General features: G+C 44.5%; 1 protein-coding gene across 1 annotated transcript in view; it reads right to left on the bottom strand.

Moving 5' to 3' along the window:
• The window catches only part of ATP6V1C2 (ATPase H+ transporting V1 subunit C2), an 82,482-nt gene that overhangs the window by 57,197 nt on the left and 3,528 nt on the right, over positions 1-21,757 (bottom strand). The window contains exon 2 of the mRNA XM_061154816.1: positions 11,049-11,109. The gene's annotated coding sequence lies outside the window, so the exon portion shown is untranslated. The remainder of the gene's footprint in view (positions 1-11,048; positions 11,110-21,757) is intronic.

The following is a 21,757-nucleotide window of genomic DNA, read 5'->3' as shown; positions in this document are numbered from 1 at the left end:
TAGTGCGTCCTTTTTCGTGGATGATATTTTCAGTGGTTTCTGGGAAAGATTAAAATCTCTAAATTATTTTTTAGGAGGGAGAGGATGTTGAAGAAGTTTCAGTTGCGTCCCTGAGTGTGGACTCCCCTTTGCTGCATGAAGTTAGCCAGACTGGCCACCTGCTACAGGGAATGCTCTCAGACCTCTGGAAAGAAGCCTAAAGCATAAGAACCCCAGATGCAGGACGGAAAGGTGACTTTTAAAGTCACGGCAGGATGGCCCTGCAATCCTATTGTGGAGCTGGGAATGGCAGGTCGGAACTCCCTGCAGCTGTCCACTGTATCATCGTGATTGGGACACGCGAGCGCATTAGTCAGTCCTTGCGACACTCCCTCCCGAGGGAGGACACCTGAAACCAAGGATGAGGAAACCCAGTGTGCGCAGGATGGTTAAGTGGCAATTCCAAGGAAGGAGTGGCCTGGTTGTACATTGACGTGGGGTCTCGTATTTTGGACTTTATCTGGAATGCCATTCTTTCCAGCCAAGGAAGACAGATCCCTAGAGTCAGGCTTCCCTGGTGGCTCAGATAGTAAAGAATCTGCTTGCAATGCAAAAGACTTGGATTCGGTTGCTGGGTCAGAAAAATCCCCTGGAGAAGGGAATGGCAATCCACTCCAGTATTCTTGCCTGGAGAATCCCATGGACAGAGGAGACTGGGGGGCTTCAGCCCATGACGTTGCAAAGAGTTGGCCGTGACTGAACAACTAACACACAGAGTTGGGAGCAGACCTCTTTCATGAACAGCATCAATGCCCACAGATGTCGCTGGAATTGTTGGTGTCACATGACTGATAAGTGGCAATGCTGTGAGTAGAACTCAGGCCTCTGATCCAAATCCCATGTCCTTCTGACTGCTCCCAGAAAGCCTGCAGGCAGGCCTGGGTCCTCACTGTGAGAACCTGTGCTTTCCATCTCAGTCCAGGTTTTCCCATCCTTCCTTGTTCAGAGACCTGGCTTCTTAGAGATTGGGCAACGTGTTTAGAAGTGTCCCCAACTTTGCTTGTGAATCCTTTTCTTTTTATAAATCTGATTTCCTCTTTTTTGGTGAAATAAAAGTCTGACACGAATTAACTCTAGGACAGCTGATTAAGAAAAGAATAAGGACTGTAGTCTTGCTCATCTTACTCAGAATCTCCAATCTTTCTGGTCTTTCACATCTTTTTTTAAAAAAAACCACTTAATTATTTAGTTATTGTTGGCTGTGCTGGGTCTTCGTTGCTGTGAAGGTTTTCTCTAGTTACAGCGAGTGGGGGCTATCCTTGGTTGTGGTGCTTGGGCTTCTCATTGCCGTGGCTTCTCTTGTTGCAGAGTACAGGCTCTAGAGCTCAAAGGCTATATTTCCACAATTTAAAAATAACCACTGTTAACGTTCAAATTGCCTCTGTTGTTTTTTTTTAATGTATATTCATATATACAAATATGGGCTTTAGGACATGACTGAGATTATATGTTATACATAAAGTTTGGCATCCTGCTATGGATTGCTTTTTAGAGATAAAAATAAATTTATCAGTCTATGTTATCACTAATTTACCACACCAGAACTTGAGTCAGATACATTTGATTTCAAAGACAAAGAGATCTTGCTGAAAAACTTACATCTTTTTTTTTTTTTTAACAACTTACATCTTAAAGAAAAAAAAAAGAGAGAGAGAGAGACTAAGAGAGACAGAAACAACTGTCTTGTCCCAGGGCTTTTTGATTTGCAGTTTTCAAGACACTATTTGTACTTATCCATTTTGAATCGAGGTATTATTCTCCTGTTTCCCTATAAAGTGAGATCACTTTAACAGAAAGAGAGAGACATCAACCAAAAGTTGTAGAGCCTGATCCTTTAGGATATTGTGAAGTGAAAGTTGCTCAGTCGTGTCCGACTCTTTGCGACCCCATGGACCCCATGGACTCCATGGAATTCTCCAGGTCAGAATACTGAAGTGGGTAGCCTTTCCATTCTCCAGGGGATCTTCCCAACCCAGGGATCAAACCCACGTCTCCCACATTGCAGGCAGATTCTTTACTAGCTGAGCCACAAGGGAAGCCCCCTTTAGAATATTAGGAGAATACAAAACAGCATTCCCATCCCATACATCAATAGAACAAAAGTGGTATCCTTCCATATATTAGCCTGAAGCAGCATTTAACACCCATGTTCAAATTCTCCACCTCCCACTCCCAAAGTCTCTAAAAGCTGCTCTAAGTTGAAGTGCCTTGACCAACATTTATAAAATACCCCCAGGTTACGAAAATTAAAAAAGGTTTATAGACCTTTTTTAATTCTGGAAGAACCCAGGTTACAACCCAGGTTAAAGAGTGCTATCTCTTCCCAGGGAAAAAAAAGGCCGGGGAGGAAATGCCATCAGCCTTGAATCATCTCTAGCGTATTATGAATTTGGCTTTGGCTAAATATTCCAGAAATATTTCTGCAGCTGTCACTGGCTGTGCACTGAGCCAGCTAAATTGTGCAGAAGGAAACAGTCCCATCAGGTTTGGGAACCAGAAGGACAAGGCTGGTGTTTTTGGTCTGTTGTCCACTGGCCTCTCCCACACGGTGCCCTCTTCCTTACTGCATGGAGACAACTCTTTTGAAAGATGCATGATTCCACCTGCAATCGGCTTGGGTGGATTTTTTTAGACTTTGCTGAGAAGGACCCAGGGAAGTTTTTCTGAAGAGACAGGTCTCTAGAGGAGAAAAATGCAAGCTGAATTGTCCCTGGAGTGTAGGAAGAGATTAGGTTTTGGAATCAGATAATCTGATAAACTGCTTAACCTCGCTGAGCTACAGGGTTCCTAGGTTTAAAAAGGAGGGCAATTATGCTCACCTTTCAGGCCTGCTGTGAGGATGAAAGAAAACAGTGTTCGAAGCACCAAAGTCGGAGCCGAGAACCAGTTGTGCTCAGTAAACGTTCCCTTCACCTCCCACTCCCTCTGCTTTCTTAGGGCTCTAGGGGTTTACGTTTGGCATATTATTTGCCATCACGTTTGGCATATTATAATAATCCCTTGTTATTGCCCGACATCTTTCTCCAGGGACTCAGAGTACTTTGATCTACATTTTGTCATCCAGCCAATACCCTTGTGATTTTAAGGACAGCGTCCTGATGGTGTTCATTTTTTTTCTTGAAGAAAATAAGGCCGAAGAATTCTCATGACTCCTTTACTCAAGTACACAGAGATAAGTGTTCATTTCATTTAACAAGTTTTTTTTTTTTTTTTCCCAGTATCTTCCAGCCTCCGTGGAGTTTGCAAAAATAAATCAGTTTTCAGACCCGTGGTAGAGCAAAACAAGCATGGTAAACAAAATTTCGAGCTGTCCCGACTCATGAAGCCATGAATACAAAACGCGGAGCAGGATGTGGCACATGCATAAAAATGAGATATAAACATTCAAGAAGTGCCATGATCCTCATTTCACAGATGAGGAAACAAGCCCAGGGAGACTGAGTGAGTCGACTGAGAGTACAGTCAACGGTAGGCCTGGGATTTGAACTTCATTCTTCTGAGTGTTACACAACAATATCTAAATGACTCCTCCAGTCCACAGAAGCAGCTTCTAACCCACTATGTGGAGTTCAATTCCTGGCTCTTTCACTCATCAGCCAAGTGAACTTGCACAGTTACTTGGGCTCAGGGGGCTATAAAGTGGGGATAGTAATCGTTCATGTTTTGTAACTTTTTTCTGAAGATTAAACAACAGGGCTCAGAGACCGGTCCCTACCAGTCATCAGTCAAGGTGTGCTCTGAGTATCAGCAGCCTTAAAAAGCCCCTCTCTCTCCTTGGCCTCTTTGTCTTCTTTTGTTTCTCATTTCCAAGTTCCTTCCCCCCCACCCCCCTCCTGGGTTCTTTTGGAAGATACTGATTCTGCCCAGTTGTAAACACGTGCCCCGTCTGTCACTCATGCATTCAGTCATGTCTCACATGTCTTTGATGCAGTTAACCCAGGAGGAAGGAAGGAGCAGCCAGCACTTAAGGAGGAGTCTCCCGGCTCCAGCAAAGAGAACCCACCAGCATTTCAAGCTCTGCCTTGGACTTGAGAGGATCTGACCTCAAGTCTCCAGTTCTGGCATGGATCAGCTGTGCCCTTTCCAAGTACAAGCTCCTGTAGTCAGGTTTCCTCACCTATAACTCGGGGACACCAAGGGCCTGTTGTTGTTTTTGACGTGTACATGCTTCGTCGCTCAGTCGTGCCCTGCTCTTGGCAACCAACTGCACTGTAGCCCACCAGGCTCCTCTGTTCATGGAATTTTCCAAGCAAGATTACTGGAGCGGGTTGCCGTCCTCTTCTCCAGGGGATCTTCCCAATCCAGGGATGGAGCCCACGTCTCTTTCATCTCCTGCACTGGCAGGTGGATTCTTTACCACTGTGCCACCAGAAGTACAATAAAAATGGCCTCTGTGTGTGTGTGTGTTAGTCACCCAGTCATGTCCGACTCTTTGTGACTCCATGGACTGTAGCCCACTAGGCTCCTCTGTCTATAGGATTCTCCAGGCAAGAATACTGGAGTGGGTTGCCATTCCCTTCTCCAGGGGATCTTCCTGACCCAGGGATCGAACCTGGGTCTTAGGCATTGCAGGCAGGTTCCTAACCATTTGAGCCATGAGGGAAGCCCAAAGATGGCCTGGCATATAGCAAACATTCAAATGTTTAGATATGGAAATAAGTAAATATCTGTTGCAACCCAAAAGGACTTTCCTAGCTTTATTACAACCTTTGAAAAACATGAAGTGAATGTTTTCTTGTGTTCCATTCTGTTCTTTAGTCCTTCATTTCAGTAGCTTCTTAATAGCCAATCCAAAGCATACTTTACATGTTCTACTCTATAGCACAGGGAACTCTATTCAGTCCTCAGTCCTCTGTAATGTCCTATATGGGAAAAGAATCTTAAAGAAAAAGAGTGGGTTATGTATTAATATAACTGATTCACTTTGCTCTACACCTGAAACCAATGCAACATTGCAAACCAACTATACTCAAATAAAATTTTTTAAAATAAATTAATTAAAATATATCTTGAATCTGCCTACTTGTCTTCTTTCTTTTGATTCCTCTAGGTCATTATCATCTTTACTGTCATCTCCTGTAGCAGATGGAATAGTATTCTCCCCAACAGAAATTCACATCCACCTGAATCTCAGATGCAGAAGTTTTGTGCTTGCTCAGTCATGTCCAACTCTTTGTGACCCCATGGACTATAGCTGTCAACTCCTCTGTCTATGGGATGGACATTATTTAGGAAAAGGGTCTTTGAAGATATAATTCGTTAAGGATACTGGGATGACATCATACTGGATTTATCATAAGAGAAGACACAGAGACACATGGGGAAGAAGACATGCAGATAGAGGCAGAGACTGGAATATTTCACCCCCAAACAGGCCACTTTGGCATATTGATTACTTTGAATGAAAGGCACTTAAGAAATATCAGGGGCAAGAAGGACACTGATCTTGTTCTTTTTCCTGAAAGCAGGAGATAAAGCTCCCTTATGAAAGTGTCCTCCTTGATCCAGGGGGAAGAAAGACTTTCTTATCACTAAAGATGGGCAGCGTGGTGGGGTGGGGGTGGGGGGGGGGAGCTGGCGACTAAGATCTGTACCAACATCCTTGTTAAACTAACCCTATCTTCCAAGGTTACTTCTTCACCATTTACTACCCCTCATATAAGCCCCTTTGTCTTGTCCATTTGTCACAAATTCATTGTGTGCTTGTCTGAAAGATGTAAAAGCTTCCTGCTTTGGTTTTTAAAAAAAATTGTATGCTTTTCTCCTGTTAATTTGTTCTGTGTCAGTTTAATTCTTAGGCCCAGCCAGAGACCCAGACAGGATTGATGAGAGTTTTCCCCCCCTTATAATTCTACTTTAAGTTTATGACCATGAACCCAAGTTGGGCCCACTATGTGATGCCACTTCACACTCACCAAGACAGCTAGAACTTAAAAAAGGAAAACGAGTGCTGATGAGGATACAAGATGACTTGGGACCCTCATACACTGTTGGTGGCAATAAGAAATGGCTCAGCCACCTTGGAAAACAGTTTGGTAGTTTCTTAAATGTTAAACACAGTTACCAGATGACCCAGCAGGTATATAGTGAAGAAATTCAAACTACATACACACAAATACTTGGACACAAATGTGAACAACAGCATTAGTCATAATACCCCAAAACAATTCAAATGTCTATTGACTGATGAATAGGTAGATAAAATGTGGCATATCCACACAATGAAATATTTTTTGGCAATGAAAATGAGCAGGGGTGGGGAGTTCCCTGGTGGCCTAGGGGTTATGATTCTGGGCTTGCATTGTTGTGGCCATGCTTCAGTCCCAGGTCAGGGAACTGATAGCCAGGCAAAAAACAAACAGAAAGGAGTGGGGCGCTGACACTTGCTTCAATATGAACGAACCTTGACAACAAAGAAGCCAGTCACTGAAGACCATAAATTGTCATGATTCACTTTAGGTGAAATATCCAAAATAGGCCAATTCATTGAGACAGAAAGCAGATGAGTAGTTGTCTAGGGTTTGGGGGAAAACAAGGGGGTGGGGAAGAGTTAGAGGAAAACGGAAAGTGGCTGCTAAGAGTTTCTCTGAGGGATGATGCAAAAGTGAGGTTGAGTGTGGCGATGATTGCACAACTGTGTAAAAAAAAGAATTGTAATTTAATGTGTGAATTGTATGGTATGTGAAATATTTGTCAAGAAAGCTGTTAAAATATAGAAAGCAACCACAAATACCATTTACCAAAAAGGTAACCGAAAAACAAACAAGGCCACTCAAGCGTGACCTGCCGGTGAAACCTTTCTAAATCCTTGTTTGAATTCCCACCCATTGCTCTCTCAGGGTTTTCAGAGCCGTGGCCCAAGAGCCTGCAGTCCATCTGTCCTCATTGCTGGGCTGGATCAGCAGCCTTCACTCTTGTCCACATCTCCACCTTCACAAGGATGGCTGCCAGTAAAGGTCTGTGTAATGAGTGAATTCTCATAATCACCTTGATACATTCTGTGACACAACAAACATATCATCAGATAGCTAATAGTTTGATCAATAAATATTCATAGCCGTGAACCTTGGCTTGGTCAGCATCTGATAAACATTGCTGAACCTGAGGTTCTGAGAAGCATGCTGTGCTTAATAATCTCAGAGGTCAAGTGCATCAGATTCCCGGAGTGCCTGAACTCTGCTTTGATCTCAGCATTGTGCAGCCAACATTTTGGGGAGCAAGTTGCTGGGTTCATGGCTGGAGTGGGAGTGCCCCGGCCCAGGTGCCCCCATCCCCTCTCTGGCCTTCAGTCTGCAGCTAGCTCTGGAGATGATCTAGTGCGTCCAGACCCTATATCTGAGTCACCAAGACTAGTGCTGTGGGCTCTTCTTCCCGAACTGATCCTTGAGACCTGCGCCCGGCCAGCAGGCGGGAGCACAGGTGACAGTGATGGAGGAAGTGGCCGGTCCTGTCCTCCTCCTCCTGGCATTCCACTGAGAGCCTGCAGCCAGCCGAGGGGAGAGTCCACGCCCCTTGGCCAGGCCTGTGGGGAGGACAGCACAGGCGGTTCCCTGGCTCTACAAAGGAGGCTCCTGCCTGGCAGTCTTTAAAGGAAGGTTGTAAAGGTCCCTTTGACCATCTTCTCTCTCCATAGGTTTATCTGGTGACACTAACACCAGGATGGTATCCATTTGGAAAACGAGCACTGCGCTCCTAGGGAGTTCTGAATAAGAATGTCACAGAGGAACGAGGGTCCCCAACACGCAACTGCAGTGAGGAGCATCATGAATTTTCCGCGAGTCTCTGCATTTTGGAAACCTGCTGAAGAGTCAACCAGATTGATGAAGCAACAGACAAAGTGGGACTTTCCAGATGTTAGTGAGACTAGGTGCTGAAATCCCTTGGGAGATTGCCATGGGTCTGGGTTGGGGGATGACCCTGAGCCATGTGTCTGAGCTTGGGAGGCCCTTGGGGACCCTCATGTCTTCGGCCAGCCCGTCTCATCCCACCTCGGGCACTTGCTGTTTCTCTGTGCCTTGCTCTCCTCACTCCCGACCTCCTAGGGTGCTCCAGGTCCTCCCCCTGATCCCAGAGCCTGGAGGCAACTTGGAGACATCTTCCAGGACAAACACACTGGCTGCGTGTCAACCCGCCTCCTTCGTGCTGAGCCCCCACCTCGAGGATGTCTGGGGGGGAAACCGGTGTGGCCAGACCAGAGGCCTGTTTCCGTGGAAAAGCCCCTGAGGCTGAGGCTCCAGCAGGGCACCGCCCTTTCCCCCTCCCTGGAAGGGACGGGGAAAGCGGAGACCTGCGTGGTCCTTGGAGATGGCGGAGTAGGTCAGGGAAAGACCCCTGTCTGCCTGGTTGCCTGTGAAGGCAAAGTAAATTGACAGTGAATATTTCCTGAATGAATAAATGAAGATGGATGAGTGAAATGTCATCTAGCCCCTCCCCGCCTCCTCCGTGAGGACTCAAGCATCTGACTTTGGTACAGTGGTTCTCTCCAGCTCGAGTAGGGTGGCTTGACTGTCCCCATGGACAGTGTCCATCCCCAGCCTCCAAGCTCCTCCACTCCAAGGACCTTCCATTTGTCTTTTCAGCTGCCCACTCCTGTGGCCGCACCCTGCGCCTTGTCATCACCTGAAACTGCCCCACCTTGGAAAGCTTAAATACCAGTATCCCACTCTCATACCCAGCTCCTACTGCACTGCCCTCAGCATGCACACACACACACACACACACACACACACACACACACACACACACACACACACACACACACACACACACACACCTCTGCTTTCCCCTGCTCGGTCACCTCCTCCCAATGTGGCTTCTTTTCATGCCAGGCAAACGGTCTGAACTGCCTTCTCATCAGCACCACTGATGCTCTTGCATCCTACTCTACCCATGACTCCATCTCACCTCATTTCAGCAAAACCCTTGGTGCTCAGTCTCCCCCCGCCCCCCGGGCAGCCCAGCCGTGCCCGAGAGGCGCCCCCATGCTGCCCGGCTCCGCACATGGCCTCCTTGCCCCGTTGTCTCTTCCCTCTGTCACTCACCCATCTGTGCTTTCAACAGATATGCACTGAGCACTGACCACAGGCCAGGACTGTTCAAGGTGCCATGGGCTAAGTGGTGAAAGCTAGGTCCGGTCCTGCTCTCATAGACCTCCCTGCTTGTGGGGGACATGGTAAATTGACCCGAGACCATCGTGGTGACTCAGCCGGGTCTGCCTCGCTGCTCAGCTGGAGTCTCTCCTGGAGGCTTTGCAGCCTTCATTCTGAAGATGACCTCACCCCCCAGTCCCCAGGAAAGTGATACCCTCAGATGTCATGTTGCTTCTAATTCTGCCAGTCTATGGATTTACCATCTTATGTAGTCCTTCACCCCATTGCTGCCTTGTTCGTCTTGTTTAGAGGATGTGACAGGTCCCCCTCTTTGAGGCTGGCATCCCCTCCCTGGCTCATCACCAAAGCCTCCCCCATCCCCTCTATCAGTTATCTCCTAGCTGTCTTTCATCATCCAGCACACCGTCATTCTATGATCCTTCCCCTCAGCGTGCAAACTCAGCCTTCTTTCTTTCTGTATGTTTAAATTGTTGGCTGTGCCTTGCAGTTTGTAGGATCTTAGTTCCCTGACTGGGGATTGAATCTGGGTCACCACGGTGAAAGTGTTGAGTCCTAACCTCTGAACCACCAGGGAATTCCCTTAATCATCATCTATCTTTAAACCTCCTTCCTTAGTCCGAGCCCCATTCCACTGCCCCCTCAGGTCTCTCTCCGTCATTCTAAACATCCGGCAGTGTGTTCACATCCCGACCGCCAGGCACACCCGCGTTCCCCTGCCTGCGGAGGACCTACTGTGTGTACAAGCCTGTGCTCATGGCTAGGGTAACCACAGGGGACACAAGGCCCCGGACTCGGGCAGCTTCCATTCTAGTGTGGAAGGCAGGTCAGATGCACGTAAGCAGGTAAATAAGAATAAGAAATTCACATTTTTTTTTTTTTAAGTTCTTACAAAGAAGATAAAAAGGGGGAATGAGACTGAGAGTAGCTGGGAAAACCCACTTCAAATAGGGTCCTCCCTGGAGAAGTGACAGGGCCTTGAAAGTTTAGAGTGGCCCAGATTCGTGAGAGATGGAGACAGGAAGAGCCGCACCTGGTGGGAGGGATCTCCCAGCTGAGCGTGTGTAGGTGGGCACTGTTCCCTCCTCAGGCCGCCCCCATCTGGCTCTGTCCTCACCACTTCCTCGAAAACAATCCTCCTCCCATTTTTCATCCCAGGGAACAGGTGTGGTCATGTTTATTAGTGCTCCCCGATCTAGGTTGTTATTCAGTCGCCAAGTCATATCCGACTCTTTGTGATCCCATGGACTACCGCACGCCAGGCTCCCCTATCCTTCACCATCTCCCCAAATTTGCTCAAACTCATGTTCATTGAGTCAGGGGTGCCATCCAACTGTCTCACCCTCTGTCACCCCCTTTTCCTCCTGCTTTCAATCTTTCCCAATATCAGGATCTTTTCCGGTGAGTCAGTTCTTTTTTGCATCAGGTGGCCAAAGAACTGGAGCTTCAGCTTTAGCCTCAGTCCTCCCAACAAACATTCAGGGTTGATTTCCTTTAGGATTGACTGGTTTGATCTCCTTGCTGCCCAAGGGGCCCTCAAGAGTCTTCTCTAGCACCACAAATCGTTTAACACTCTCCTCTGGAATCACCCCTTGTTGAGACTTGCATGAGTCCATCATCTTATGTGGTCACTGAGGCTCCTTCCTGCATGTCTTTTCTCTGACCTCCCTTTATTTTTATTGTCTCCATTCATTACCCACTGCTCTCTTGAGCTACACTGGAGGTTCATGGCTTTTGAGGGCTCACAGAACCCTTTGATTCTCTGTTGATCTCTCCTCCCAGAAAAAAATATGTGTATATTACATGTATATAAGATTTCTTTTCATATGATATCATCAAGGGGTTTGCAGGCCCACCTAGACTCTTGGATTCCAGATTAAGAAGCCTTATCCATACACTTACCCAGAGATATTTATCCACTTCCACAGGAACTACTTGGTCTTCATAACTCTTAAAAATTCAACTGTAGTGGAGAGGGATGAGTATATAGAATACAGAAGATTTTTAAGATAGTGAAACTAGTTTGTATCATATGATATTTTTGTAACATCTAATGGGAAAACTGAAATGAAAATTTGAGCCAACCCAATGCTATTACAATAAATACATGTCATTGTACACTTTTGTCCAAACCCATAGAATACCAAGAATGAAACCTAATAAAAACTACAAACTTTGGGTGGTAATGAAAATCAGATGATAATATAAATTGGGATTTGTTTCTGGACTCTTCTTTTCCATGATATATTTGTTGATTCTTCCTTCAGAAGCACACCATCTTCATTATGGTGACTTTATAGTAGGCCTTTAAATAGTCTCTAACTTTGTGGTTTTTTAAAAGTGTTTTGAAAATAATTTTTGTACTGCTACTCATTTTAGAATTAGCTTGTTAATTTCTACCAAAAAAAAAAAAAGAAAGCCTGCTGATGTTTTGCATTGAATCTATAGATTAGTGTGGTGAGAAGGAACATCTTCTCATTTATTTATTTATCTCCCCAAACTTCCACCCCCTTCCCCACCACCACGACCTGCTCTTGTGTTATCTACCACCATGCCTGACCCTGAAACTGGGAGGCACCTTTAACCTTGCCCTCTCCCTCAGCCCTAACGACAATCATGAAGGTCTGCTGATTTTTCTCATTGTCCTTAGTGGTACCATGTGCAGGCCTTCCTCATTCCTCACTCAGATAATGGCAATCACTGCTTACCAGCAGGACCCAGCAAATATAACTCACAGATCAGCCTGAGAGGCTGCTTTTGCAAATCTGACCCCACCCATCTAGCTTGACACCCACTAGCTCAGGGGGAATTTCCAGTTGCCTTAACTTGACAAATACCAGTTCACTATCTGGCTCTTTTGCACCTTCTCGGCTGCATTTCCCAATATCCACTGCCCCTTCCTTTTCCTGAAAGCCTCCCCACCCCCTGAATGAGTTGGGGCCCCTTGTTGATGCACCCATCATGCCCAGTACATGGGACTGGGCACATAATGCAGGGTCTCTTGCTCAAAAATTGTTAAGAATTTCAAGATGCAACAACAGAGTTGTAAACCAGGTGTGAGTGAGGCTCTTGTAAGCACGAGGCTCTTCATGACTGTACTGGGCCTCTGCACATCCCTTGCTTGTCACTGTCTGTGTTTCGATGGAGCAGGAAGCCCTAGGGCTCTGAAGAGCTCGGGCAGGTCATCTGTGAAGTGAGTTGCTTTTTTCCAAAACCAGTGGCTTTTGTTCCTTTGCTATAACCAGATCACTTTGAATGCTCTTAGAACAGAAAACATTGACTACTATTATAATCTAGCTGCTTAATTCTGACAACTGAGTCAACAAATAATTACATTCAATGAGGCCTGCTGTGATCAGGGTATTTCGAGATGAAATGAATTTGCTTGTGGTTTCATCAGCCAGTGATCCCACTGCAAAGGTTGGGATGGTGATAAACCTTCAAGCACAGAAGTCACCAGTTTGGGGGTAGTATAATCAGCGTGTGCTCATTCTCAGTAAATATCTGTTCTTAGTCAAAGGATTCTACACATGAAACTCAGGTTTTCCAGGTGGCTTGGTGGTAACGAATCCACCTGCCAATGTAGGAGGCGGGTTCAATCCCTGGGTTGGGAAAATGCCGGAGAAGGAAATGGCAACAGACTCCAATATTCTTGCCTGAAAAATCCCATGGACAGAGGAGCCTGGCTGGCTACAGTCTGTGGGATCACAAAAGAGATGGACACGACTTAGTGACTAAACAACAACAAATACATCAAACTTTCCAAAACAGCTCCTTTAAATAAACTGGAAATGCATGCCCATGTGTATTTGGTGTTATTTACACAAAGTGTAAGTGTGTGATTGAATGGGGAAATGTGCAGCGAGGTAGCATCCCACAGTCTGGGGCAAGATTTGGGGTGCTTGCTGTGATCTGGTTTGTTCTCAGGTCCTACCGAGAGTCTTCATGGTCAAGTATAAGAAGTCTTCTAGTCTGACTTGCTGCTACCTCCCCTGGCTTAATTTCTCCTGCTCTGGACTCCTTTTCAGCATGGACTGTGCTCTATGCAGTCTTTTATCTCTAATACGCATGAGGTCTGGAAATAGGTCCAGTATATGGCTAATGAATGGAACATAAAGGGAGGAAAAAAAGAGGGAAAGAATCAGAGGGGAGATTTCAGGGTTGGATTATATTATCTTGTGGAAATAAGATAACTTATATTACCCCCACCACCATTACCTAGAGCAGACAATAAAACAAAACACAGCCTTACTTAACCTAAAGTTCAACTTAAGTTTGTCCATAATGTAGATAATAACTCATTCAGGTTTAAGATAGCTAAATGCCCATATACGTAATACTAATGAAAACAAAAAATTAAAAAACTAGCAGAAACAATAATAAATTTATATCGATAACATTTATGAAAGTTGTTTTCTTAATAACATGTAACTTTGACTTTTTAAATTTAGTTGTTCATTTATTTATTCAACAGACTTGGAGTGTTTATGTGTTTACCTAAGGAACAGATTTCCATGATCAAACATTCTATAATCCACCATCGTCCATTTGTGGATTTAACATAATTAAAAAGGAAATCTTTTTAACAGCAAAAATATTAAGTCTATTCCTCTCTCTTTCTTGCCCAAGCTATATAAAATGGACAAAAAGCATAACACAAGGCCATGTGAAAATGCAGGGCAGCACCAATCTGCAAACTGTGTGTGCATTCCAGAAAACTTGAACATTATCTCATAATATTAACTCTGGAATTTGTGTGTCAATGCAGCCCACAGAGAAAGACTTACATGGTAGTATCTTATTTTCATATAATAATGTCATCTGCAAAGCATTTTCATAGGTGCAATGTCACTTCCAATCTGCCTTCTAGAACCCAACCACCTGAAGCAGACATATTGACAAATGCCTGAACATACAGTAGTAACTCAACAGCTACATTTTTTTTTGGCTGCACTGGGTCTTCACTGCTGCGCATGGGTTTTCTCTAGTTATGGCAAGTGGGGGCTACTCTCCTGTTGAGGAGCTCGGGCTCTAGAGCATGCAGGTTTCAGTGGTTGTGGCACGTGGGCTTTACTTGCCCTGCACCATGCGGAATCTTCCCAGACCAGGCATCAAACTCCTGTCCCTTGCCCTGGCAGGTGGATTCTTAACCACTGGACCACCAGGAACATCCCTCAGTAGAAATTTGCTGAATGAGTACATGAGTGACTATGGTTACAGGACACATGATCAAGAGCAAAGTATTAAAAGAATACAAAAATTTATAGGTAAGTCCTAAAGGCATTTCAATCCAATAGCAGAATACACGTGTACTTAATTTAGTTTCTCAAATCCTTGCTGTAACTCAGGAGGGATTCTCTTCTTCTCTGGGTAGGAAAGACAACCTGTCCATGCCAATTGTGATGACAATGATGGTGATGGTGACAACTATACAAGCTGCACATGGTTAGGCAGAATTCCCAGATGACCCAATGTCCTTCACCTTTGCATAATTCCCTCCTCTGTAAATATGATATTATGTCACATCACATGGCAAAAAGGTTTTGCAAATGTAATTAAGGTTACTAATCAATTGATCTTAAGATAGGGCTCACCCACTCACACGAGTCCTTCTCTGTTGGATGCAGAGGGGAAGTCTGAGACCTACTCTGGCTGGCTTGAAAGACTACAAGTGTCTATTCTGTGAGTTGCCCATGGCAGGAGAGGGGGGCGGCGGTCACAGGGGAAGAACTTGTGATCAGCTTCTGGGAGCTAGGAGTGGCCCCTGGCTGGCAGTTCTACAACTGCAGAACACTGAATTCTGCCAAAAGAAAGAATGATCTGGGAAGCCGCTTTCTCCCCAGGGCCTCCAGACCAGCCAGACTGGATGACACCATTGTTTCTGCCAGAGAACCAGCCATGCCATACTAGTCTTCTGGCATGCAGAGCTGTGGGTCAATACTGATACTGGTTTAAGCCACTATATCCCCTGGAAAAGGGAATGGCTACCACTCCAGTCTTCTGGCCTTAAGAATTCCATGGACAAAGGAAAGGAGCCTGGCAGGCTACAGTCCATGGAGTCGCAAAGAAATCGGACATGAGCAACTTTCACTTCACTTTAAGCCACTACGTTTGTGGTAATTTGCTATTAAGTGAAAGTGAAGTCACTCAGTCGTGTCCGACTCTTTGTGACCCCATGGACTGTAGCCCACCAGGTTCCTCTGTCTGTGAGATTTCCCAGGCAAGAATACTTGACTGGGTTGCCATTTCCTTCTCCAGGGGATTTTCCAGACCCAGGGATCAAACCCAGGTCTCCGGCATTGCAGGCAGACGCTTTACCGTCTGAGCCACCAGGGAATCCCAATTTGCTATTAGCAACAGAAAACCAATTCAGTTGTTGATGATATTTTTAAGGTGTGGAAAATTCCTTTGCAGGTTACGGGCAAGCCTGAGCGATGATTTAGAGAAACAGGGAAATAGGTGGGCTTGGCAACCTGGGCTGGGCAAGGTGTGGCCAGCCACTAGGAACTTCAGTATTCTGAAACGGGGTCTGACAGGCAGGAAGAAGACCATGCTATCAGCAAGAGCCTGAAAGAGCGTTATCTTTGGGAATCACTTAGAATAACATCTTCCTTTTTCATTCAACAAATTTATATTTGTTCTATTCTCAGTGTTGCGTGTAATTACATATATGTATAGCAGTTAGATGGATAAGAGTCCGGGCAGGAGTGACAGCAGGGAGGCCAGGGGTGAGAGGCTTCAAGAGTTCTGGTTCTTGGGCCTCCCAGGTAGCCCAGTGGTAAAGAATCCACCTGCCAGTGTGGGAGACTCGGGTTCAATCCCTGATGGGGAAGATCCTGCACACCTTGGAGCAACTAAGCTCGTGGGTTGCAACTACTAAAGCCCTTGCACCCTAGAGCCTGTGCTCCACAAGAAGAATCAATGAAAAAAAAAAAGCCTGCACACCACAACTAGAGACTCGCCCCTGCTCAACGCAACTAGAGAAAAGCTCACACAGCAGCAAAGACCCAGCCGAGCCACAAATCAATAAATCAATAAAAATAATTTTTTTAAAAAAAGAGTTCTGGTCCTGGTGGATAGTTGGGAAATCTATACACAAGCCTCCTGTAATACTCATGGAGAGAAAATGAGGAAGCGGGCTCCAGAAGAAACGGTGAAGCTCTATGGACCTAGCAGGAGGACTCTCAATATTGGCCGATTCTTAAAAGACAAGCAGGCAAGCAAACAAAAAACTTTTATTCTGAAGTAATTTTAGGTGAATTTAACTCAGATGACCATTTTATCTACTACTGTGGGCAGGAATCCCTTAGAAGAAATGGAGTAGCCATCATAGTCAACAAAAGAGTCTGAAATGCAGTATTTGAATGCAATCTCAAAAACGAGAGAATGATCTCTGTTCGTTTCCAAGACAAACCATTCAATATCACGGTAATCCAAGCCTATGCCCCGACCAGTCACGCTGAAGAAGCTGGAGTTGAACATTTCTATGAAGACCTACAAGACATTTTCGAACACCCCAAAAAGATGTCCTTTTCATTACAGGGGACTGGAATGCAAAAGTAGGAAGTCAAGAAACACCTGGGGTAACAGACAAATTTGGCCTTGGAGTACAGAATGAAGCAGGGCAAAGGCTAGAGTTTTGCCAAGAGAACGCACTAGTCATAGCAAACACCCTCTTCCAACAACACAAGAGAAGACTCTACACAGGGACATCACCAGATGGCCAACACTGAAATCAGATTGATTATATTCTTTGCAGCCAAAGATGGAGAAGCACTATACAGTCAGCAAAAACAAGACCAGGAGCTGACTGTGGCTCAGATGATGAACTCCTTATTGCCAAATTCAGACTAAAATTGAAGAAAGTGGGGAAAACCACTAGAATGTTCAGGTATGACCTCAATCAATCCCTTATGATTACACAGTGGAAGTGAGAAATAGATTTAAGGGACTAGATCTGATAGACAGAGTGCCTGATGAACTATGGATGGAGGTTCGTGACATTGTACAGGAGACAGGGATCAAGACCATCCCCCCCCAAAAAAATGCGAAAAAGCAAAAAGGCTGTCTGAGGAGGCCTTACAAATAGCTGTGAAAAGAAGAGAAGCGAAAAACAAAGAAGAGAAGGAAAGATATACTCATTTGAATGCAGAGTTACAAAGAATAGCAAGGAGAGATAAGAAAGCCTTTCTCAGTGATCAATGCAAAGAAATAGAGGAAAAATAAGAGAATGGGAAAGACTAGAGATCTCTTCAAGAAAATTAGAGATACCGAGGGAACATTTCATGCAAAGATGGGCTCAATAAAGGACAGAAATGGTATGGAAACCGAGGGAACATTTCATGCAAAGATGGGCTCAATAAAGGACAGAAATGGTATGGACCTAACAGAAACAGAAGATATTAAGAGAACACTCAAAAGAACTATATAAAAAAGATCTTCACGACCCAGATAATCGCTACGGTGTGATCACTCACCTAGAATCAGACATCCTGGAATGTTAAGTCAAGTGGACCTTAGGAAGCATCACTATGAACAAAGCTAGTGGAAGTGAAGGAATTCCAGTTGAGCTATTTCAAACTCTAAAAGATGATGCTGTGAAAGTGCTGCACTCAATATGCCAGCAAATTTGGAAAACTCAGCAGTGGTCACAGGACTAGAAAAGGTCAGTTTTCATTCCAATCCCTAAGAAAGGAAATGCCAAAGAATGCTCAAACTACCACACAATTGCACTCAACTCACACGCTAGCTAAGTAATGCTCAAGATTCTCCAAGCCAGGCTTCAGCAATACGTGAACCGAGAACTTCCAGATGTTCAAGCTGGTTTTAGAAAAGGCAGAGGAACGAGAGATCAGATGCCAACATCCGCTGGGTCATCGAAAGAGCAAGAGAGTTCCAAAAAAAGATCTAATTCTGCTTTATTGACTATGCCAAAGCCTTTGACTGTGTGGATCACAATAAACTGTGGAAAATTCTGAAAGAGACAGGAATACCAGACCACTTGACCTGCCTCTTGAGAAACCTATATGCAGGTCAGGGAGCAACAGTTAGAAGCGGACATAGAACAACAGACTGGTTCCAAATTGGGAAAGGAGTAGGTCAAGGCTATATATTGTCACTCTGCTTATTTAACTTATATGCAGAGTACATCATGAGAAACACTGGACTGGATGAAGCACAAGCTGGAATCAAGATTGCCGGGAGAAATATCAATAACCTCAGATACGCAGATGACACCACTCTTATGGCAGAAGTGAAGAAGAACTAAAGAGCCTCTTGATGAAAGTGAAAGAGGAGAGTGAAAACGTTGGCTTAAAGCTCAACATTCAGAAAACTAAGATCATGGCATCTGGTCCCATCACTTCATGGCAAATAGATGGGGAAACAGTGGAAACAGTGGCTGACTTTATTTTGGGGGGCTCCAAAATCACTGCAGGTGGTGACTGCTGCCATGAAATTAAAAGATGCATACTCCTTGGAAGGAAAGTTATGATCAACCTAGACAGCATATTAAAAAACAGAGACATTACTTTGCCAACAAAGGTCTGTCTAGTCAAGGTTATGGTTTTCCAGTAGTCATGTATGGATGTGAGAGTTGGGCTATAAAGAAAGCTGAGCGCCAAAGAATTGATGCTTTTGAACAGTGGTGTTGGAGAAGACTTTTGAGAGTCCCTTGGATAGCAAGGAGGTCCAACCAGTCCCTCCTAAAGGAGAACAGTCCTGAGTGTTCGTTGGAAGGACTGATGTTGAAGCTGAAACTCCAGTACTTTGGCCACCTGATGTGAAGAGCTGACTCACTGGAAAAGACCCTGATGCTGGGAAAGACTGAGGTCAGGAGGAGAAGGTGACAGAGGAAGAGATGGTTAGATGGCATCCCTGACTTGATGGACATGAGTTTGAGTAAATTCCGGGAGTTGGTGATGAACAGGGAGGCCTGGCATGTTGTGGTCCATGGGGTCGCAAAGAGTCAGACACGACTGTGTGACTGAACTGAAGACATTAACGCTAGTGCAGTTCTTATTAAGTAAACTACAGATTTCATTCACATTTCACAAGTTTTTCCACTAACGTCATCTTTCTGTTCCAGGATTCAATCCAGGATACTGCCATGTTGCATTTAGGACTTAATTCTTTCCAGTATTTTATTTAAGGATGCACAAATGTAAACCCAGCTATAAGTTTATTAGGCTTTTAGCTCTTGTATTACTGTACACCAAAACAAATAGATACATTATTTTTATGCAAAATTGAAAAACTTAAAACAAATATAACTCAAATTAATTAACTATGATGATTGATGCATTTTTTTAAACCAAAATCAATTTCTGCTTTGCTAAATGAACATGCAGCACTGCTATGGCCTGAGGGCTTTCACATTCTCTATCCCTAACCTATTTACTTCTTCCCATCACTGTTATCGATTTGATCAACTGCAAAACCTTATTTCACACAGCGGGCCATGACATCATTGGGTTTTCAGTAGGCTCAGACTTGCCCCCTACTGTATTTTTTCACACTATCACCTCTCCTTCCAACCACTGAACTGAGACAATAAAAAGAGTGGCACGTGGAACCAGTGAACTGTGAACTTAAATGCAAACTTGGTGATGGTATGAGCAGTAGTACTTTTCAGAAGATGCCAACCAGAGAATCAGATATGCTTATATCAACTGTTTAAAAGGTTATTGTTGAAAAAAAAAAGAAGAAAAAACCCGAGATGCTATTTTATAAATACATCTGTAAGCCCTAGTTCAAGAAACACTGCAGTGGGGTTACATGTAATGCATGATGAGAATCTAAGTTATTTAAAGTCTCCTGGAGATGAAGGAGATTGAGTGGCAGTTACTGATGTACACGGGGGGGAAGGAGGGGGCGGCAGCGGGGCGGGGGGTGAAAGTCGTCAGAAGAGCAGGTGCAAAGACTTGAAGGAGGCGTGAGAGAAGGTCTTGCATTTTTCTACTTTTACTTTTTATTGGAGTTCAGCTGCTTTGCAGTGTTAATTTCTACTGTACGACAAAGCGAATCGGCTATCAGTTCAGTTCAGTTCAGTTGCTCAGTCTTGTCTGACTCTTTGCGACCCCATGGACTGCAGCATGCCAGGCCTCCCTGTCTGTCACCAACTCCCGGAGTTTACTCAAACTCATCTCTATTGAGTTGGCGATGCCATCAAATCGGCTATACGTATACATATATTCCCCCTTTCTTGGATTTCCTTCCCTTTTAGGTCAGCAGAGAGCAATGAGTAAAGTCCCTTGTGCTCTAGAGTAGGCTCCAGTCAGTTGTCTATCTCATCCATCGTATCAATAGCGTATATGTGTCAGTACCAGTCGGGGGTCTCATATTTTTCAAGCTGTATGTATTGCAGCTTGGAGAGTTGGAGTGTTAATGTGATTGGGTTTGCCTGTTAGAGACATGACTTTGTCTCCTGTGAGAGACAGATATGAGGAACAAAGATCAGAACAAAAGGATTTTGTTGGGCCAGGTGGGAGAGGATGAGATTTGATCTCGTCTCACAACTGGGAACACAGAAGAATGAATTCGACATCTGAAAGGTAGAATCAAAAAGATTTGGAGAATAATGGGCTGTGGAAGTAGGAAATTGGGAGAGGGATCTTGAAGGCTGCTTGAAGGTTTCTGGAATGGCAACTAATAACACAGCATTTAAAGTTATTTAGAGTCTACAACTTGATTTTTTTTTTCTTAAACTGTTTTTAATGTTTTGGTTCCCCAACATTAATAACAACAACTAGTGCACAGTGCTTACTATGTCAGGAACTGTTCTAAGTGCCCCATATGTATTTTATTGAATCTAGAAGCTCATTAACTATAAGATGCACCATTATCCCATGTACTATTAGAAGAAAAATTACTGTCAATTAAATATTCTTGACACACAAGACACATCCTGATTTCAAAGTAACAGATATTCTGGACTCAATGACTTATGGCATGCAGTCATTTTATCTTTACGTCAAGCCCTCTGAAGTAGGTTCTATAATTATCCTCATTGTTCAAATGAGAAAACAGAGGCATAGAGATTACAAAACTTGTTCTCTCCAGTCTCTATCCAGGTAGCCAGTGGTAGGGCCAGAATTTGGATCCAGGCAGTGTAGCTTTAAAGTCTGTGCTCTTAGCTCCAAGGATAGGTATTGAATAAAGCACCACATTCAAGTTCATCCTAGTCTAACGACTGAATATTTGTGTTAGGGATGAAACTAGAAACACCTGAGAAGCAGCACCTGCTCTGTAGTTCCATCCTCAGGGGAAAACAACTCTATAAAACACTGGATTGAACCCTCAGGCCAGTGACTGCGGGGAGGGCGCCATCCTGGCACCGACGACCGAGAACACCTTGTTCTACCTGGCGGAGAACACTGCATTCCTTCAGGTGTGTTTCCTGACTCTAAGCTATGACATTTCTTGTGGAGAGACAAGGTGTATAACTGGGCATGTTTGGAACAACCATCATCTGTCAGAGAGCTGTGCTGTTTTCAATATTCCAAAGGCCAAAACGTAGGTAACAAATAACTAGGACTTTGGGTCAGGATGAGAGTGATTAATTGTTACCTTTTTAAATCAAGAAATCTTTACTGAGAGTGTGCTATGTGCCA

This window comes from Dama dama, chromosome 11, assembly GCF_033118175.1.
Source record: "Dama dama isolate Ldn47 chromosome 11, ASM3311817v1, whole genome shotgun sequence".
Classification (NCBI taxonomy): domain Eukaryota; kingdom Metazoa; phylum Chordata; class Mammalia; order Artiodactyla; family Cervidae; genus Dama; species Dama dama.
This window is presented reverse-complemented; position numbering and strand designations above follow the sequence as displayed.